Source organism: Haplochromis burtoni, unplaced genomic scaffold (genome assembly GCF_018398535.1).
Source record: "Haplochromis burtoni strain Fernald_Lab_line unplaced genomic scaffold, NCSU_Asbu1 Contig_40, whole genome shotgun sequence".
Taxonomy (NCBI): domain Eukaryota; kingdom Metazoa; phylum Chordata; class Actinopteri; order Cichliformes; family Cichlidae; genus Haplochromis; species Haplochromis burtoni.
In genome coordinates this window covers 1,197,581-1,206,591 of record NW_024582401.1, presented here as the reverse complement: position 1 = coordinate 1,206,591, position 9,011 = coordinate 1,197,581, and the positions used below count along the sequence as shown (strand labels likewise).

The 9,011-nt window shown below is 40.3% G+C and overlaps 1 protein-coding gene across 2 annotated transcripts in view; it reads left to right on the top strand.

The window, feature by feature from the left end:
- The first annotated feature begins 2,056 nt into the window (after positions 1-2,056).
- LOC102293256 (sodium- and chloride-dependent GABA transporter 2) overlaps positions 2,057-9,011 on the top strand; it is a 35,039-nt gene continuing 28,084 nt past the window's right edge. The window contains exon 1 of one of the 2 annotated variants that reach the window (XM_042219951.1): positions 2,057-2,256. The gene's annotated coding sequence lies outside the window, so the exon portion shown is untranslated. Of the gene's footprint in view, positions 2,257-5,520; positions 5,913-9,011 lie in introns of those variants that run through there. The other variant, XM_042219952.1, reaches the window with a different exon arrangement.

Here is a 9,011-nt window from a genome sequence, read left to right as displayed (position 1 = left end):
AGAAGAAATACCAAGGGATGAAGGACGAGCTAGAGAAGAGATGGGAAGATGTGGAAACTGAAAGCAACAGTGGTAACAGCTCTCAGGGCAGTAACGTCCAAACTGGGAGAGTGGCTCCAGCAGATTCCAGGATCTTTGTCCAGGAAACCGCAGTCCTAGGACCCTAACCCTATAGAGAAAAAGTTAAGCCACTTTACCTCAAGGTTTTAAAATACAGACCAATCTGAATTAAGCAAGTTTTGACCCTAGGTTTTTAATTTTGCTCATTTGTGGTAGGAATAATGTTCTTTTCATTTAAAAAGTTCACTGCTGAGAAATAACACTGAACAGGTACACTTATTCATCCTTAATTTGAAAAGTTAGCTAAAAATCATAAAATCATCAAACAGAAAGCTAACTAACTCCTGGAGTCTCATTTTAATGTAAACCTGTCAAATTATCACCAAATATCTGATTCATCTCATATTAAGTAACTCTGATGATCCAAAAGCCTAAACATGGCATGAAGGATTTAAAGGAGGTTGAACATGACAAACAGAAGGAATTACGGCCAAAATGTCATCACGCAACCCTGTATTATAAAAATTAATGGCATTACTTAGCAATACAAAAACCCTTCCACTGACTGAAGAATGAACATGTGTAGTTTCAAAAGGAATTAATGGAAATAAATGTACTTGCTGACATATAGATATGCCTTCACACAGGAAAAGCTCATGAAAATCTCTAAAGGGCTTAGAAAGTAATGCCGCACCCAAATCCACTGCAGCAAGTCCACACAAGACACAGATGTATAACAACCTGATTACCCCACATACATATTTTATGAGTTTTTTTTACTCAGAAGTACCACTGCAGGTAGTCTTTTGTGCATTAGCAACAAAAACTTAATTTGAGCCTGAGAGGGTTAAACATGCTTTCTGATACATCGTCTCCCCTTTGCACATGAAAAACTCACGAAAATCTTAAAGCCTGAAAAAACAGTGTGCCACTGTTTTTCCAGAACATCGAATCCAACACATACAAGACGAAGATCTATACGTCACATATACGCAGCGAAAAATCTTAAGGTCACAAAAAATACAGCTAACTAGCCGGTGCAGTCTCCTATTTTACTATAAATCTATCAAATCATAATCACATAGCTCAAATTAAGTAGCAATCTAAAGGTCCAAAAGCGTAAATTTGCATTTAAGATTTCAAGGACGTGGAAATACCGTGCAGTGAAATTAACTACAAAATGCTACAGGCAAAATGTCGTTACGCAACCCTGTTTGAAAATATAAATGATGTTCCTTAGCAATACAAAAGACCCTTCCACTGACTGAAGAAAGAGTGTCAATGCCTAGTTTCAAAGGGATTCAATACATTTAATTGCTGACAAAATGCCACACCTTGACACATAAGAAGCTGATGAAAACCTCTAAGTCTGAAAAAACAGTGGCACACTGTATTTCCAGAACATCAAATCCAACACATACAAGACGTAGATCTATACGTCACATATACGCACCAGCGAACAATCTTAAGGTCACAAGAAATACAGCTAACTAGCTGGTGCAGTCTCATATTTTACTATAAATCTATCAAATCATAATCAAATATCTCTAATTAAGTAGCAATCTAAAGGTCCAAAAGCGTAAATTTGCATTTAAGGCAAAATGTCGTTACGCAACCCTGTTTGAAAATATAAATGATGTTCCTTAGCAATACAAAAGACCCTTCCACTGACTGAAGAAAGAGAGTCAATGCCTAGTTTCAAAGGGATTCAATACATTTAATTGCTGACATAATGCCACACCTTGACACATAAGAAGCTGATGAAAACCTCTAAGTCTTAGAAAACAGTGGCACACCCTAAAACCACTACATCAATTCCCATACATACATGACGCAGACGCATATGCAGATTATTTGTTCCAAGCCTTCTTCCCCCACAGTGACTGCTTCTCATCTGCTGCTCCACCTCCTGCACCTACACCTGTAATGTCCTCAGTATCCTCAGTGTACCGGAGGACAGGATGAGAGTTTAACTGTGAACTGGGAGCCTGCAAAACTCATATGGTGTTTCTACGTTTTGTGGCTCTTTATTCAGATTAATTGCTTAGGACAACGACAAACAGCAGAGGTCTAGTGCACCTGAATGATAGAAGCTCCGCCCACTTGATCCCTGAGTATATTTTGTCGCTCTCAGGCTGCTTTTTACGGTTCAGCACCTGACAAGACTACAGAGAGACGCGTGTCAAGTTACAACCGGTAGGTACAAGACATTTATTCTCGTGTGCAGGTGTATCTGTGTGTGTGTGTGACTACATAGTTTCACTTGGAATAAATGATACTCTGATTTTGAAGCATTTTAAATATTGTGTTAGTTTTAGTCATGTTTTAAGGCACATCTCTAAATCTTTGCATATATCATATTAAAAAAAATTAGATGCAGAATAATTTAAAATGATGTTTAACGTGTGTTGAAAATTTGTTTGATTTAATCTCAGGTGAAGCAAGGATATTAAACCCAATATTTCCATTTCCTTGTGATATGTAAAAGAAACAGTGCAGCCTTATGAAAAGAAAAAAAGCTGAGTCATTCTCAGCACAAAGGCATGCTTTGCATACCCCGTCTCTGTCTTATAACTTTGGATCACATGTCCTGATGTGGCTTTATACTAAAAGTGTTCATGAAAAAGTCTTTCATGGAGTGGCTACATGTAAAGCAGGTTGGTTTACACACATGCTTCCAGCACTCGGATTTTTCATGCTTCTTTTGTTGACGGCTTCCGTCTGCTGCTCAACCACAATCCCCACGCCCACATGACACAGCAAAATATCCAATTATAAGGTGTCAGATTCCCAGCAACTGTAATGTGATGGAATTATACAAAATCAGCACCTGAAGTTTGACGCAGATACAAAGAAACATCTTTGAAAAGAGGTTTGAGGGATTTTGATGCTATGCTAGTTAACATGTTGTTTTTAACTCTGTGCTTTAACAAAGTTAAGCAGCTTAGCCATGCAAAGGGGTTTTAACACCTATAACTGATCTGTCTAGCATCCATGTCACTGAGGTCTCACACTTCAGCATGTTAATGTTAAACATGAACCCTCACCACCAGCCTCCCTCCCATAAAAAAGAAAGAAATAGCTGTTTCCACAATATTCAGCTTATTTGTATCTATCTAGAAGTCGGTTAACAACAGCAACAACATGCTATTGTTTTTCTGTTCAAACACTGCCATAAATGGCATGGCCACCCGCGTGGTCTATACAGTAAGTCTTTTATTCATCTCTGTGTGCTTCTATAGACTGATGTCATTTGCGTTAAAGTGTGTATGTTATTTGCAGCCCCTTATTTAGCTGGATGGATTTTATAAAGCCTGCCAAAAGTGACCACAAGCCTTTCTTGTGATCCTACCACAGTGCTGAGGCAGCTACTTGGATTTGGCACATGTGGTTTTCTGTCATCACCATGTGGAACTTTGGCTTGCATTAAGTCCTTTTGATGTGTTGTTGGCAAGAAAATTAAAAAGAATAACTGAAACCAGTAATGCGGGTTGAGTCCAACCCACCCACCCACCCTGAACTGTATCAAACAATGGCCAAGATCCCCGTGGTTCAACTGGATGTCAATGACAGGAGGACAACACTGATGCTGTTACGTGTTTACGAACCTTGGCTCTGTTAAGAGTGACTTCTGTAACTAAAGGGAGGCTGTTATGCGTTGTTCTTAATCATGTCCCATCACAGAAATGTGGAAAATTTCAAACACGTCTAATATTGTGTAATATAGGTAGCTTTTTATTAGCATGTTAGTTTTTCATTTTGTCAATCGTGCCAATGAAGTGTGCTTGCCCAGTGTTTGCAACCATATGCTTTATTACAAGTAGTTGTAACAACCAACTGGTCACAAAGAGGCTGGTCATGCAACACCCTCCCAACCTCTGTGCAAACACTTTCTATTGTACGGTCCATATAGGAGGCAATCTGTCACCAAACAAAGCAACTCAACCTGAACGCACTCCCAGCCAGACATTGTCATATAATTGCCATCTTATTTATAAACCCAGACAGATTTCTAACACAGTGCAATTAGTCTGAGTCAGTCTGCACTGATAAGCACAACTCACGCATCTTGGCTATAGGGCACTCGACTCAACTGCCTGCCAGCTGGTTGCATTCGGACTTTAAGCTTATATAAAAGAATATTTTACAGTTAAATTGTCCTGCATCGACTACATCACTATTTGTGGGGAAATTCTGGATTTCTGTTTCGAACTTTAGATATAACTACGTTCATCCAGATTTCTGAAATCTGTAAGTAGTTAATGTGAATTACTGTTTATGCAGATGGTAGCAGAATTGCAATTTTTGCTGATTTATCACAGTTAATTGCAGTATTATCACAAACAGATTGCAACCATCAACTTGAACCCTTTCAATTTCACACCAGTAGCAGACTGGCTCTACCTTATTGCCATTTTCCTTGCCATCTTTGAAAGAACCACTTGAAAGACAACGAGAATACAAGTTCATTGCATTCAGTGTCAGTAATTTTGGTCGTGCTGTGACCTCCGACCACTGTTTTCCTGACTATAGCATTAGGTTCTTGCGCCACATTCCCTCATGTGGCACTAAAGGGAACTATAGCTGCAAATATGATTTTAACCATCTCACGTCAGATCAACAACTTGCTCTAACAAACAAAATCAGCATGGCAATTGTCCCAAATGTTTCTGTCCAAACGCCTCCTCGCTCTGCCCTGTTTTCCTGTACTCTGGTTGGTCAGAGACTTAAAGGGCCTCTTCACAAACTTCCCAGTGCAGCAGTGTGGCACTCCAAACCCCTTGACCAAGGTGCTTAACCTCAATTAAGTCTCTTTGCGTCCAGGCATATGAAACGGTCGTCGATGGAATTCAAACCCCTCGCCAAGTCAGCAAAGAAAAGAGTAATAAAATAATAAAAAATCAGGTTGCAATGGAAGCAATGGCCTGTGATGATATAATTACTTCGCTGGTACCCTGCAACTTTTCATGTGCACAATAGCGAAGACATGTCGGGTGCAAGTCACCAGGAATTAATCAAGCTATTAATTTTTTGAAGGCTTTAAATAGCAGCCTCCATCCAGTCAATTCATGAACCTGCCGCCAAAGTTAGATCCCCACAGAGTTTTCTTCATATCTTTAATTCTTCACAGGGATGGAAAATCCGGGCCTTTTCATTTGCTGTCAGTGGTGTCAGAAGGGGGGCTTATTATTTGATGTTTTGAGATAATCCATCGCTACATTCCTCTCTGGGGCAAACTCGGTCCAGAGTGTGAAGGTCTGGCAGCCTCAGCCAGATTAGATGGATTAATTACTCTATGGCTGACTTAGTGGCTGAAGGCTTTGCTTCCACACTCACATCTATCCTCCTTTTGCAAAGGAAAAATAAACAATAACCCATTACCTTCAAACTAGCTCAGCTGTATCACATGTTATCCAGGCATCTTGTATAAAGTGTAATGTATGATGTAGTGGCTCCTCAGTGCTGCATTTAGTTTCCTGGATGTCACACTGGCAAACCAAAGTGTTAAAATATTCAGTTTACACATAAAGCCTACTGTTCTGGATGCTTGAGGCCATTTAAAGTAAATAAGTCATTATGAGTCCAAAATCCTGACTTATAAAAGTCCCATGATATGATCATTTAGCCCCTGGTTTCAGGCTCAGTGCACAACAGGAATCCGGGTTTGTTTAGCTCTCCTAGATTTCCCTGCGAGCCCAGTTCATCCCAGGCAAAGGGCTGGATGGGGGAAAGAGAGACAGGGTCGTACTCAGTTCTCTGTAAAATTATCCACACGAACAGCGAATTAATTAATCAAGTACCATTAAGGCGCTACCTCGAAGGCTTAGTGAGACTTCACATCTGCAAAACAGGTAAGCACAGCACGAGGAGGAAGTGATGTTTGCCTGAGAATCATATGTCAAAATTATTTTGGAAAGTCATTAACAAATGAATTTATCAACCTTTTTAGCAAATAACTGCTTTTAACTAGATGGCTTTATCTTGCTGAGGGCTTATTTGACTATTTGGGATATCATAGGTGTAGGTGTTCCCCTGCTGCTATTCAACTATTCTGGGGCTACATGCAACACTTTGAATTGTTTTTCTGGATAAAATGTCTGAAAATGTGGGACACAATCCTCAGTTTTAGATAAAGCACACTCTCTCAGATCTGACAAAGGTTTGCAAATTAATGTCTAATTTTTACACAGTGGACTCAGTCTGAGTCAGTCTGCAGTAATGAGCGCAACTTGCATCTCTTGGCAATAGGTCAACTGGTTGCCAACATGTGTTGTGTTTATACTCCCGTATAACATTGAAATGCCTGTGTTATTTTGCTGGTATCTGTTCTGTAGCAACTACACCACTGTTCATGGAGAAATGTCAGATTTCTGCTTCAAATCTATGAGATTCTGTCAAAAGTTAATGTGAATTTTTGTGTATGCGGGTGTCAACAGATAGCAACAGATTTGCAGTTTTGGAACCAATTGCCAATTTGACCCCATCTGAAACTAATAGCAGACTGATAGCCAACCGCCTCTGTCAAGATGCACCAAAGTCCCTTTGAAGGCAGGAATTCACTGAGTGGTTACAGACCTGGTCCTCGTCTTTGACGTAGGCATTTCAGAGGCGACAAGATCAGAAGTCCATTGCACAAGTTAGCAATAATTTTGTCTCCAACCACTATTTCCCCCAACTTTACTGTAGCATTGACTGACTGCACAAATGTTCTTGTTTACTGTAGACGTTAAATAAAATGGTTAATTTAATCTAAAGGCTAATTAACTGTAAGTAAGTACTGCGGAAACCTCTGGTTCTAACGTTGTCTTGTTATTCCTAGCAATGATTCTTAAAATGTTAGCTGAAGAGAAGTTTGTTTGCATTTGAACCTCACAAAAACACCAATATATATAAAAAATATTTCCAGAAGCAGTTATTTAAATCCAAGAGGCTCTTGATTACATATTTTCTGTCAGTGGAGTGTTGCTGCCACTGGTGGAGCAGAGCCATCTCTGCATTGTTGCTTTTTTAAAGCCAGACCACATTTCAGCAGGTTTGAGAAAGAAGGTCAGACGGTATTATGAAGCAGAAGCTGGGATAATTTATATAAGAAGAAAAACAATATGGAAAAAATCTGCAGGTTGCATATGTTAAATCAGCTATAATAGCCACTGCTGTCAGTGATCCCAACTCTGGGCCCATTTGTTTTGTGCTGCTGTATTCGCACAACTGTCCTCTCAGACAAGAAACTCTCAGGAGACGGATACCCTCTCTACTTTTAAGGTTGGGCTTAAAACGTTCTTTTTTGATAAAGCTTATAGTTGGGTTGGATCAGGTGATCAGTTTTTTTAATCCTGTTCTTGGCAGCTTTTGCAAATACATTAATACAATGTCTAAGGCAGGACAGGCGGGGGAAAAAAGGGGGGGAGCAAAGAAAAGCAAAATGTATTGCCAAGTGCACCTGTGAGAAAACAAACATACAACACCTCAATTGCAAACATTCAAAAATGCATACATATGTTACATAAATCAACAGTCTCCTTGTGGTGCATGTGAGAAAGAGAGTGTGGAGTGTTTGTATGTGTGTGTCTTTATCACGAAATGCACTTGAAAATAAGGTTGGGAAGACACAATAACGCCCCCTAGGAGCCAGAGGCAGGTGGAGTAGGATCTGGGAAAACCGGGCCATCCACAGCCCCCAAGAGTACTAATGACCTAAGACCACTACTCTCTGTGATGCCTGTGCACCCATCTCAGCAGAAGAAGGAGGGAGGCCCTAGATGGGGTGCCCACGTCCAAGGGGTGGGCGTCCCAGAGGACCCCAGGTGATGGGCAACCAGCCCCGCTATAGGCCTGCCACCCTGGTAAAAGCCAAGATCATGGTCCCAGGGCTCCAGGCGCCCAAAAACTGCCCGGTGCCCAGCATAGACACCCCCCGCCAACACGGAAGAGGTCCAAGCCACCCTGGACCACCAAAGAACTGAGTCAACAACCACGCCACAACATCCAGCCACGCACCCCAGTACCAACAAGTACCTGCATTCCACTGAGGGGGTAGCAGCACCCAGCGGGGAGTAGTGGGGAGGAACACCACCTAACACCAGTCATCTACTCAAGTGCAACAGACACACACAGCAAAGTGACAAGAAACACTGGCCTGGATCTGGGACAAGCTGCACCTAGCAACGGATGCTCCCTCACCTGGACACCCCACCCAATGAGCCTGTGGGCAACAAGGAGCACCCAAGCTTCCCAGCTTCATGATTCATCAATTTTAAATAATAGCTTATACATTTTTGTATTGCAGATATTTAATAATTTTGTTATCCAGTATATTTCCAGACTCAGTTGATTGTGACTGAATTTTTCCTGTATGCATGATTTAAGTTGCTGATATTCAAAAAATGTGTTGTTGCTGATTCCTGCCTTGTATAACTTGCTTTAGGTTTTTTGTCCCTTTTAAATGCCATGATTAAAAATTTAGTATTTCCTTTTTCTGACAAATATCTGGAAGCGTTCAAATTTGGCCATGATAGGTCTGGGTCTGTTGATTTCCCAAACGATGGACACAATGGAAGCAGATGATTTTAATTCCATCCTCTGGGAGTTTCAAGTGGACGCAGTAAGTAACTGTATATCTCAGATTTCTGTAAAGTTATTTATTTCATATTCTGTATAGTTTTTCATATTTATATCCTGTTCATAGCCTGTACATAGCTTGTACTCACTACAGCCTGTACATACTTATAGTTATAGAATATTCAAACATACTTCATACCGTGTACATTATAACATACCATAATAGACCCATTTCTGTAATATACTCATATCTATATTATTGCTAATATATATTGTAATATATCTATATCACTAAAGCACTTCTGGATGGATGCAAACTGCATTTCGTTGCCCTGTACCTGTGCATGTGCAATGACAATAAAGTTGAATTCTATTCTATTCTATCTGGGTGA